This window comes from Rhinolophus sinicus, linkage group LG05 (genome assembly GCF_036562045.2).
Source record: "Rhinolophus sinicus isolate RSC01 linkage group LG05, ASM3656204v1, whole genome shotgun sequence".
NCBI classification, from domain to species: Eukaryota; Metazoa; Chordata; class Mammalia; order Chiroptera; family Rhinolophidae; genus Rhinolophus; species Rhinolophus sinicus.
In genome coordinates, this window is record NC_133755.1 from 177,576,658 (window position 1) to 177,589,276 (window position 12,619).

The 12,619-nt window shown below is 45.6% G+C and overlaps 1 long non-coding RNA gene across 1 annotated transcript; it reads left to right on the top strand.

Annotated features, from left to right (window-relative positions):
- The first annotated feature begins 7,276 nt into the window (after positions 1-7,276).
- LOC141571923 (uncharacterized) lies at positions 7,277-11,575 on the top strand. Its single transcript, XR_012496966.1, has 3 exons — positions 7,277-7,765; positions 8,479-8,814; positions 11,369-11,575. It is a non-coding gene; the product is annotated as an uncharacterized LOC141571923 (long non-coding RNA).
- The last annotated feature ends 1,044 nt before the right edge of the window (positions 11,576-12,619 follow it).

Genomic DNA, 12,619 nt, shown 5'->3' on the forward strand with positions numbered 1-12,619 from the left:
GGGGCAGCAGAAGGCTAGGATTATCAAAGCGTCCCTATGTCTTATTGATATACTCTAGTATCCCACTTATACTCCAACCCCACCCTTCTCCAAAACATGGACATTACAGAATTTTAAAGCTGTGATAAGTGCTGTTCTCTCTGGATTTTTTTCCTAGTATACATGTGCCTTACCTACCCTTGTCTCTTGACTACAGCTGGTTTTCTCTCCCCTGCTACATGCTGTGCTCCTTCTGTGAAGCCTTCTCTAGATCCACTGAGCAGAGTTAGTCATTTCTGGCCTTGAACTTCAAGTACACTTTCTGGAGTCCTTACTTAAGCTGCTTGGTTAATTTGTTTGCTTATCTACCCATCTGTTCCACAAACACTTGGCAGGTGCCTACTATATACTATATGCAGGCACAGTGCTGGGAGAGGCGGTGCCATGTGAGCACAGTAGGCAAAATTCCCACCCTCATGGAACTGATGGTCCAGTGGGGGTGACAAATCATAAATAAACAAGTGTGTCTAGAGTGTGAAATGCTATGGAGGGAAAAAGAAAAGAGTGCGGAGATAGAGATTCAGATGTAGAGCGAGCAGCTCCTTAGCTCCGTGGTAGCCAGCCTCACCAAACTTGAGACGGCGCCAGTATCCTCTGCTGGGAGGGAAAGAATGCTCCTGGCAGAAGACTGTAGACACAGAAAGCTTGAGTCAGGAAAGACCTTGGCGGGTGTGCCGGTCACAAAGGAGACCAGTAGGACAAAAGCTGAGTAAGGGGAAGCGTGGAACTGGGAGGACAAACAGGTTCTCGGTCCTGGAAGCCAAAGGCCAGAGTCTGGATAATTGACAAGTGCAATGGGAAACAATTCTACTGTTTTAGCGGGAGATGGCCATGACCTGGGAAACGGCATACATCTCTTCATCTACTACCTTGGGTGCACAGAAATGTGACTTCTCTAACATTGGACTCAACCGAACTGACAAGTTGCCATTTCTTCTGATGGAGATCTTTGTCTTGCCACAATTCAGTTGCCTCCAGTTTCCAGTCTCTTTCAGGAAACTGCTCAGTTAAATGGGGGTTCTCTCCACTCTCCCCCTTCTCTTTTCTCTCTCCAGATGATGTCTGGGCCTGGGGGAAGCTCCGGCACAGTCCTGCTGTGGGGGACATGCGTTGTAGTCCTTAGGTATCTTGTTCTCACAGGCCTCCAGGCAGGTACAACCTCCCACAGGCCACTCGCATTGGGCCGACTTGGGTGGTCTTTGTCCCAACCAGGAGAGCCACTTTGGGACCCCCGGGCCTCTAACTACTTTAGCCATTTCCTTGCTGCCCCACCTTCCGTGAAGCTTCTCCCCAGCCCACCTGCCAAGCACCCCATCATCACCACCCAACCACTCAGACCCCTGCCCTGTGGGCGTGGAAACTCCCTTGGGTTTGCTGCCTGGGGGGCTCTGTCCTGAGGGCCAGTCATTCCTCAATTTGCCTGGAATTTCCATCACACTTTCTGCGCTGTCCCACTCCAGCAGTCAGCTCAGAGGGAGGGTGCTGGACCCCTTTCCAGGGGCCCCCAGCGGCTAATCTATTAACGACTTTCAATTCTGTTTCTCACCTGTAGGTGGAGCTCTGCCTTTGGGGTGGGAAAGGCTGCTGTGTGTTTCTGTGTTTCCCAGTCTGATGGCAGTTACCCCAGTCCTGGGAAGTGTAACAGGCTCGGTATATTCCACGGGGCGGGGGTGCGAGAGTGGGGAGGGATAAAACTGGTTCCATCTAAGCCTGTCTTGGTCAAAGGCGACTTCCCTTCATGCCGCCCAGCCCCCACCCTCTGCGTGCTCACCCCACAAGCACCTCTGTCCTCCATTCCAGGGGACTTTGGGGTGTCCTGGGCCCTCACACAACGGAATGGGGAGTCTTGAGCCACAGGTGTGATTTAACTAAAACCAGGTAATTGGTGAGCTACAGGGTGGCGATCGTCAACAAAGGGCAGCGGGAAGTTGGTCTCTCCACCGCTTTCAGACTCCAGGCTGCCTGAGGCCCACTCTTGGCTTTCTCCCAGAGGACCCACCCCTTCCTCTCTTCCCTCAGCTCCTGGCCTATTTATCTCAGCTCTGGGATCTACAAACTAGCTCTAAATCTGCATCTGAATCTTGCATCTGGCCCTGAGGCCAGCGACTCCTGGGCCTGGCAGCCAAGTATTTGCAAACTCTGTTCCTGGTGTGAAATGAGTGACTCAAGCGGGGGCGGGGGCCCGTAGGAAAGAGAGGCCCTGAGTTACCAGTGAAGGACTTTCAGGTGGGGGTGGGGTTGGAGAGCTGAGAGGGAAATTTCACTGGCAAGGGCTTTGAAATCTGATTCTGGAGCCTCTAAACATTCTAAACCTTCCCAGTAGCTCCCGCGTAGCAGCAGAGATGGGGAAAGGCAAGTCTGGAGACTAGATCTGATGGTGGCTTTGTGTGTGTGTGTAGAAAGCTCTGGAGACGGGAGAGAACACAACTGGGATGATTTGTTTTGCGTTTGTGTGGACCCCACTATATTGTGTGCGCCTCTAAGTCAGGGACCTTTTTTTCTATATTTCAAGCCCCTTGGAGACTAGTTCCACATGTTTGTGGAATTCATAAATGCTATTTCAGTCCATTAACCTTTTTCAGCCTTTCAGGGTCATCTTGATTATATTCTTGTTCTGCCAAAGACTAGCCACTCCACATAAATTTTGATTAACGGCAACAACTAGCCAAAGAAAGCAGATGTCTTTTGTAAACACTCCCAGGATCTACTTTATCTCCTGAATAGTCCTATGCTGAGGGAATGCCTGTAGGAAGGGACCTGTTTGTAAGTGATTAGACAGTTAAGGAAGCTGCATAATTAAAGAGGAATGTGCATTTGCTGTTCCTTCTTGAAAGGTGTCTGGTTTCTCTCTTCAGCCTAAAGCTGGCAAGTTCCAGCATTCGTTCTGGAAAATCGGAGCCCGATTAGCCTTGGCAGAGCCCACGCAAGCTGTCTTCCTCGTGTACCAAAAAGGAAAGATTTGCTGGAGGGGTGCCAAGGTCAATGGAGACACGTCCCTGGTGCTTCTGTGCCTCCTGCTGAGATTTCCTGTCTCTTTGGTGGCAAAGCTGCCCCCCCCTTCTCTAACCATCCCACCATCTGCATCGAGTCTGCGGAACAGGAAAACGTGAGGCAATAATCCACATATAATTAGCCCAGCCCACCCAGCATTTCCTAACGTCTGCAGCCACGGCCTGATAGCAAACTCTTGGGAAACAGAAAACCATTGTAAGAATGCTCAATGGAGCTATTCCACAAACTCGAGAATAGAACTGCTTGAAGCAAAGCACAGTGTTCAAGGTGGAAACTCAAGTGCAGAGCAAAGAGACAGAACAGCTGCTTTGCAGGGACCGTCTTCTGAAATGGCAGCCTGTAACTGGGGGCATTTTTCTTAACCTAAAAGGACGAATTCTTCCATGAGAGTGTCTGTGGGCCTGGAGCAGGGAAGACATTGCTTGTCTTGCAACTGTAATTGTGAACAGGAAACCCGCCAAGACTTATTTAAACAGACCCATCAGAAAAATGTATTCTCAAGTCAAAGGGCATCCTCCCCACTGCTCGCAGGGCTTTATAACAACATAATGGAGACTGTGCGGTGACTTATGGGTGAGTGTGGGCCAGGGGATGCCTCACAGTGCACTTGGAAAGTAAGTGCAGAAGCATCTAGGTCTGGGGCTCCTAAACGTGTTGGTCTCAGGATTCTTTTGCATTCTCAGGAATTATTGAGGCCCCAAAGTGGGTTTTTTTGTTTGTTTTTCTTCCCGTTCTTCCGCCTCTCTCCCCACCACCCCCACTCAGGTTCAAGCCTCCCACTCCGGTTCAGGCTGTTGTTTCTCAGTCTAGTTGTGCAGGACACAGCTCCCTGGCCCATGCTGGTATTATGAGCCTTGCGCTTCCCACCCCGCACCCTGGCTGAGGCAGTCCGTCGCCATTCGTAGGTCTGACTCTCACGGTAGCCCAGCTCATGGCAGCTCATGGCAGCCCATGGCAGCCCATGGCAGCCCATGGCAGCCCATGGCAGCCCATGGCAGCCCAGCTCCAGGGAGAGCTGTTGTTCACAATCTTAGCTGTAGAGGGCGCAGCTCACTGGCCCATGTGGGAATCAAATTGGCAACCTCCCATTAGGAGCACGGCTCTCCAACCACTTGAGCCACTGTGCCGGCCCTGTTATTTTTTATTATTATATTTTTTAATGTGGGTTATATCTACTGATGTTTCCCATGTTTAAAATTAAAACTAAGAAAAATTTAAAACACAGGAATATGGAAACCCTCAACTCATTAGCTGACAGATGACAACTCAGCCTCTGGAAAAGACAGCTGTATATGTGCAAATGAGTGCAAACAGCAAAGCACATCTTATTATTACAAAAGTAGCTTTGACCTCACAGACATCTTGAAAGGGTCTCAGGTCTCCTCAGAGGTCCCCGGACCATACTTTGAGAACTGCTGACATAAAGAAATGTAAATGGCTCCTGGGTCCCTGCTGGATACCACTGAAGAACTGAATTCTGCACAGTGGAGCACTCAATTAGTGCTGTTTAGTTTAAAATCTATAGCTCAAAGAAAGGTTTGCAATACCATGTGGAAAAGAAGATGATTCCCATTTCATAGGGATTAAAGATATATCCCCCAGAGCAGCAAGATATCAGCAAAGTTGAATGTGATGTAAACACCTCTGTGCATTCAGTGGCCTATAGGAAAAGGCTCACACATCTAGATCCATGAGGAAAGGGTTCATTTGGAACATTGTAGGTACTTTATAAATTAGAATAGCTATTGATTATCTGTTTCTGGTATATTATACCTATGATATAGTTACAAACAATGCAAGCTATGAAATGTCATATTGTATTAATTTATTTCTTTGTTTCAAATTTCAAATCATCATGAAACTGGGTCATCATGGAAAGATAAAGGAAGAAATAGGAAAAAAAAATACTGCTAGTTATGCTAAACCTCCCCAGGGGGAGTGAAGAGTCAGAGGGAGGCAGAGAGAACGACAGTGTAAGTATGTATGTTAACTCGATAAGGTCCTCAGCACTTTTTGATTTTACTAAATAACCACAAATCCCTATTTATACCTTTTAGATACTAGATAATATTACTTATGAGGATTAGTAATATTTAGTATGTAATGATTTACTCAGGGGCAGAAGTTGGATAGTCAAAGGAAATCAATTTTTTTAAAACATTTTATTTATTTAAGTGTGTTTTTTCAGGACCCATCAGCTCCAAGTCACATAGTTGTTTCAATCTAGTTGTGGAGGGAGCAGCTCACAGTGGGCCATGTGGGGATCGAACCTGCAACCTTGTTGTTAAGAGCACCGTGCTCTAACCAACTGAGCAGACTGGCCACCCCCTGAAGAAGACTGATTTTTGACTCCAGTCCCACACCCCTCAAACTCCAGTTTCTGCATTGCTATTATATTTTTCCAGAAAAGAAAGAAAGGAAGGATAGAAGGGAGGAGGAAAAGCAGCAGAGAGGGAGAGAGAGAAAGGGAAACTATAAGAACCTTCATGGCAACACTTTGACAGGCTAATAACTACTGTTGGTTTGTTTCCATCAAGATTTTTTCTTAGGTAGGTTGGGAATCTCAGGCTAAAAGAAGTCATAGTTTACTTTGTTGTTGTTGTTGTTAATTATTGAAGAGAGATGAAGGATTTTTATTTTCAATGGAATATGATGTATACAGTCAACGGGATTGAGACCCAGTGATGAATGGGGTGAGGGGTTTTTAATGATTATTTAAGTATTATATTACCAATATTCATGTTGGTAGAGCTTTATAATTTACATGTCATGGTCACATGATCCCATTTGGATTTCATAACTACCCTTTGAATAAAGTTTTCACTTAGGATGCCTTTAGCTGAAATAACAGATGACACAATTCAGAGTTAATACAGAGAAGTTAGAAATTTTTTTTAGCTCACATGAAAAGAAGTCTAGAAAAAGGCTTCTCTCTGCCATTCACATTGTCAAATTGTTCCTAAGGCTGGTAGGATAGCCGCTAGTGGTAACTGGGCCTATAGGATTTCTTGTCCATGCCTGGGGTAAAGAGAGGCTAGATTTGTGTGGTAGCATTTTCTTAAGAACACGGTTGCTGGTCTCCCAGAAGCCTCCAGTATCCTCTCATCATGTCTTATTGGCACAGAATAGCTTACGCATGCCCATTTCTGAACTAATATGGCCCAGGGGATAGACATCTTGGATTGGTTTAGACTAATCAGATAGGATGTAATAGATAGTATTGAGCACGCAAGCATAATGTCCTCTTACCTGCATCCATTTTCTACATCAGAAGTGGCAGACTATAGCCCTTGGACCAAATCTGACTGACTGCCTGTTTTTATAAATAAAGTTTTATTGAAACACAGCCACGCTTATTTGCTTACGTATATTTACAACTGCTTTCATGCTAAAATAGTAGAGTTGAAGAGTTGTGACAGAGTCTGTGTGGTCCACAAAGCCTGAAATATTTCCTCTCTGGCCCTTAATAGAAAGTTGTTTGACCCTTGTTCTAGATGAAGGAAGTGTGGTTAAGTTAAATGGTCTATCCAAAGTCGAAGAGTGAAGAAGAGGCAGAGACTAGATTCTAACTCAGGTGCCCAAAGCTCTCTGCTACCAGCTCCAGGGGGAGAATTTCCTGGAATGAGCTTGCCTTTTTTGTGATGTGTGCCAATGCAGCCTTTTATACACAATGACAGTGACATAGGCCTGCTGATGTAATACATCTATAATGACTAATTCAGTTCTAAGGAACAATACGTTCATGTGCTATTACAAATAAGGAATAAGCTGGGGCATGATAAAGCTGATGGGAATATTTACAATTCATCATAAGTTTGGTCGACATTTTAAAAGACACAAATTATCAACTGAAATAAGATTAAAAATTTTCACTAACCATTGAGATAAAATTAGAGATTTTTAAGAAAATAAGCTCAAATATATGACATGTTGATTCATGTTACTTTGATGAGTTTTATTCACAGAAAGTAAGTTTTAAAAATGAAGGGAAAATGGGGCGGCCGGTTAGCGCAATTGGATAGGTGCTCTTAACAGCAAGGTTGCCGGTTTGATTCCCCACATGGGCCACTGTGAGCTGTGCCCTCCACAACTAGATTGAAACAACTACTTGACTTGGAGGTGATGGGTCTTGGAAAAACAGATTTAAAATAAATAAAGGTTAAAAAAAAATGAAGGGAAAAACTAGTGAAAGGAATAAATATAGTATTCACAAAAAAGACACACATGTGACATTTGTTTTTCCTTTATTACGCCTTCAATACCCCCTCCCCACTGTCCCCTCTGACTTTCTGTAGTAGCCAGTCTTAGAGATGGTTCCTAGTCACACTCACCTTCTGGCATTTGTGCTTTTGTGTAGTTCCCTCCCTCATTATATAAGGGTTGGTCTGTATATAAGGGTTGGTCAATAAAACATAGCCAGCATGATGGTGTGCCACTCTGAAGCTCTGACACAGAAGGCATCACAGCTCTCCCTTGCTTTCCTGAATTGCTGGCGCTGGGGGAAGTCCAGTCACCATGCTGTGAGGATACCCAAGCAGCCCTGCAGAGAAGACCCCATGGAGACGCACTGAGACCTCGCACCACCAGCCACACCAACTTGCTGACCACGTGAGTGAGGACCTTGAAAGCAGATCCAGCTCCAGTCAAACCTTCAGGTGATGGCTTACCTCCACCTGCAGCCTACGAGAGGACTCCTTGCTGATCTACAGAAAGTGTAAGAGATCGTAAACCCATGTTGCTACTGTAAGTCATAAGGTTTGGGGGTAATTTGTTAAGCTGCAATAGATAACTAATACTCATTTTTCCATATTAGGTTAAAAGAGCAGAGGTAGAATAGGCAGGCAGGTCAGAGTGAAGGGTTAGCAATAAACGAAGGACAAAGAAGGAGGCAAATAAGTAATCAAACGAAATGAAAAGAAGGGGGAAAAAAGGAAGATATGTCCAGTCTTCAGAGTACTACAAGTTCATTATTCTGATAACTATAATAATAAGTAGCATTTATTGAGCACTTACTCTGTGTCAGGCACTGGTGGTGGTATCTGTAAGCACAGTTTCTTTAAGGGACCGTGGGTTGTGATTTTGTGGTCTAAAAAATATGCACCTTAGAATAAGGGAAAAGGGAGGGAATAGTAGATATGAGGGATAAAACAGCTGGACAACAGAGAACATTGAAAATAGGCTACACACAAAAAAATATTTAGATGGAACTTTAAAAACTTGGCGAGATAAGGGGAAAATGTTGAAAATACCTATGTGTATATTATAAATGTTTAAAAAACCTGTTCTTTTCCCTATTTTATTTAGTTTTCACACTCATCCAATAAATACCTGTTATAGGTGCTGATCTGTCACAGTTCTGGACACCAGGAGTCAGCACTGAGCAAAATACTCAGAGCTTTTGTTCTAGGCGCATTTTCTCTTTTTCAGTGGATCGCCTCACCAAATACCCGGTCATCCTACCAGAAACCCGCGAGCCACCCTAATTCCTGTCACCTTCAACTTCCACAACGTGCCCCAGGATTCTGAGCACTTCTTGCCATCCTCTGTTCCCACTGCTGTTCCACTTGAACTTTCATCACCCTCATCTGGTCCTTTGGTTTCCTGGTACCTCTGTAACAAAGTACCACAAACTGGGTATCTTGGAGCAACGAAATTTTTCATTGCACAGTTCTGGAAACCAGAAGTCTGAGAGCAAGGTGTGGCAGGGCTGTGCTCCCGCTGACGCCTCAAGAGGATCTGTTCCCGGCCTCTCTTTCGTTTCTGGTAAGTTCCTTGGCTTATGGCAGCACCACCCCAGTCTTCACATGCCCATCTCCCTGTGCATGTCTGCCTCTTCACGTGATGTTATTTTTATAAGGTGTTAAAAAAGCAATGACAGGCCCAAAATGGAGTCACTTATGCAAAGCCGCACGTCACTGAACTGAGACTTAATAACTAACTTAATTGCAGTTTCAGCCTCTCCCAGGAGTGGGATCTTAAACCAGTCAGTCTGGAATTACCTGGTCGGCGCTAATGAGGTCATCTGCCTGATAGACCCCTGAGTCCCTAAAGAAAGGTGACCTTGCCACAGCCCGTCCGCTGTTCACTGGGGTGACTTCCTTGTCCTGCTCCCGTTTGCCTATAAAAAATCTTTCATTTTGTACAGCTTCTCGGAGCTTCTTTTCTGTCTCCTAGATGGGATGCTGCCCGATTCATGAGTTGTTGAATAAAACCAATAAGAGCTTTCAAAAAAAATTTTTTTTTTATTTTACTGGGGAAGGGAAACAGGAATTTTTGTTGGGGAACAGTGTGTACCTCCAGGACTTTTTTCCAAGTCAAGTTTCAATCTTAGTTGTGGAGGGCGCAGCTCAGCTCCAGGTCCAGTTGCTGTTGCAAGTTGCAGGGGGCACAGCCCACCATCCCCTGCAGGAGTCGAAACTGGCAACCTTGTGGTTGAGAGGACGCATTCCAACGAACTGAGCCATCCGGGAGGCAGCTCAGCTCAAGGTGCCGTGTTCAATCTTAATTGCAGGGGGCGCTGCCCACCATCCCTTGCGGGAGTTGAGGAATCAAACTGGCAACCTTGTGGTTGAGAGCCCACTGCCCCATGTGGGAATCGAACCGGCAGCCTTCGGAGTTAGGAGCATGGAGCTCTAACCGCCTGAGCCACTGGGCAGCCCCCGAGCTTTCAAATTTGTTCAGTTGAATTCTAGTTTTAAAAAGGACACTGTCATGTTGGATTAGGGGCCCACCCTAGTCAGAATGACCTCATTTTAACTAATTACATCAGCAACAACACTATTTACAAATAAGGTCACATTCTGAGGTCCTGGCGGTTGGGACATTCATCTCTTTTGTTTTTTTGGGGGAGGGGACACAATTTAGTCCATAACACCTGGTTTATGTTACAGTCTTTCCACCGGCCTCCCTGCTTCAGCTAATCAATCCCTGTCACCGGGTGGTCAGTGTGTCTGCCTAAAATAAAAATTGCATCATGTGGCCACTCAGCAAAAAATCTTCCCAAGTTTGTCTTCCGGTTACCAAAGCACAAAGTTTCTCAAAACCTGCCTGCACCTCACTCTCTAGCCCCGCCCCCACCACACCTTCATTCTCACCTGTATTCTGGCTACATCAACTCAAACCATCTCCTTTGGGAATCCCTCCGGTTTCCCCTGACTGACTTAGAGGAAATTCTCTGTCTCCTTTAGCTCCCTGTAGGTAATTACGAGTACTTACCTACTTGTCACACTCAGTACTAGTTTACTTGTCTCTCTTCTTAAATCTGCAAGTCTCTTGAAGCAGGGCCTGTGCCTTTTTTGTACCCTTAGTGCCAGGTATAGTATCATCTAAAAAATAAGTACTCAATATGTGTTTGTTGAATTAGCCTTACTGTCTTCTCTTGGAATTATGGTTTTGTAGAGAGTGAGGAGAGAAGAGAAAGACGGTGGGCCAGGGAGTCACCTCATTCCTGTCACAGGTTTGTGATAGAACTCATGGGTGTAGAGTCCTGCTAACAGAGATCTAATGGTCTCTAGTTATTAATGAGCTCTTTGACTCTCCTTGTAGAGTTAGATCATTACAGACTAAGGAAACTGAGGCACCTGTCTCAAACCAGGTAATCATTTATTTAAAAGGACACTGTCGGGCGGCCGGGTAGCTCAGTTGGTTAGAGCGCGGTGCTGATAACACCAAGGTTGCCGGTTCGATCCCCTCATGGGCCACTGTGAGCTCTGTCCTCCCTGAAAAAAAAAAGGACACTGTCTACTTTTTCATCTTCTCAGTCACATGAAGTTGTCCTGCTTCCTAGCAGAACTCAAATCATGGATGTCTCTGATTAATCTGAGGACTTCGCTTTGCAACCACCAACGTAAAAGTGATATTCTTGCTGGAACTACCCAAACACAGCTGCCACCATTCACTTTCATAAGTGTTTCTCATAACTGAGCTCCACTCAACCCTCAAGTGGAACTTCACAAGAACTTTCTTTTCCTTCTTGGCCCCTGGGATTCCCCTTGGTCCTCTTTTTTCATCTCTGCTCCTTTTTTGGCTTGTTTTCTCTTCCCCATAAATTCATTCCTCCCCAAGTGTGGCAAACTGCATTTTCCAAAGATGACCATACCTGGATTCCCCCCCCCCCTTTTCACATTCTCTTCTTATGATGTGACTGATGCTCTCCCATTGAGAGCTGGGGTCTAAGATTCCTCCCCTTGAATCTGGGCAGTGGCTGGTGACTGCCCTGATAAATAGTGTGTGCCCAAACCAGTGTCACGTGACTTCCAAGCATAGTCTACCTCTCTCCCTCATCTCTCTCTCTTCCTCTGCTTGACTTGGAACCCAGATACCATGTTTGATGGAGCTCAGGCCATATGTGGAGGCTACACTCAGGCATTCCAGCTGACGTCTCAGCTGATAGCCGGCACCAACCATCAGACGTGGGAGTGAAAAAGCATTCAGATGATTCCAGCTCTGAACCTTTGAATCTTCCAGCCGAGGGCCAGAAGTCATGGAGCTGAAAAGAGCCATCCCTACTGGGCCCTGTCTGAACTTCTGACCCACAGAAACTTGTAAGAATTAATAAATGATGATTGTTATTTTAAGTCACTAAATTTGAGGGTAATTTATTACATTCTCATAGATTGCTAGTACACCAAGAATCTCTTTTCTCTTTTGTTCTCTTTCCCGGGGCAATTTTTTTTTTTGGGGGGGAAGGGGAACAGGACTTTATTGGGGAACAGTGTGTACTTCCAGGCCTTTTTTCCCAAGTCAAGTTGTTGTCCTTTCAGTCTTAGTTGTGGAGGGCGCAGCTCAGCTCCAGGTCCAGTTGCCGTTTTTCTAGTTGCAGGGGGCACAGCCCACCATCCCTTGCGGGAGTCGAACAGGGAACATTGTGATTGAGAGGACGCATTCCAACCAACTGAGCCATCCGGGAGCTCAGCAGCAGCTCAGCTCAAGGTGCTGTGTTCAATTTTAGTTGCAAGGGGCACTGCCCACCATCCCTTGCGGGACTTGAGGAGTTGAACCGGCAACCTTGTGGTTGAGAGCCCACTGACCTATGTGGGAATCGAACCGGCAGCCTTCAGCGTTAGGAGCATGGAGCCCTAACCGCCTGAGCCACTGGGCCGGCCCTTTCCCGGGGCAATTTCATTTACTTTGCTGATGTCCTGCTCCCATCACCAACTCTCCTGTCTGCCAGTGTCTCCCCCATAATTACTTCCAGTTCTGACTTACTGTCTGTGTTCAGTGTTGTAATACCAGTTGCCTGCTGGGAACCTCCTCCTGGGTATTTTTCCGACTTGCTATTGCACAGAAAGACACTTAGCATCTTTCTCCTTAAATTCATTTCTCTTCTTCTGTTTCCCTCTTTCTGTTCTTGGCAGCACCAATATTCCCATGTAGAAATTTTAATTATCACTAATGCCTTCTGTCCTATCTAACCAGTTGCTAAATGTTATATTGGGTCACTTGGTATGCTTTTGGCTGCAAATAACACAAAAGCCACTAAACATGGCGTAGCAATGTGAATCCAATCAGAAGATAGAAACAGGGCAAGTTTAACATAAAGAATTATTAAAAATGACAAAAGAACCAA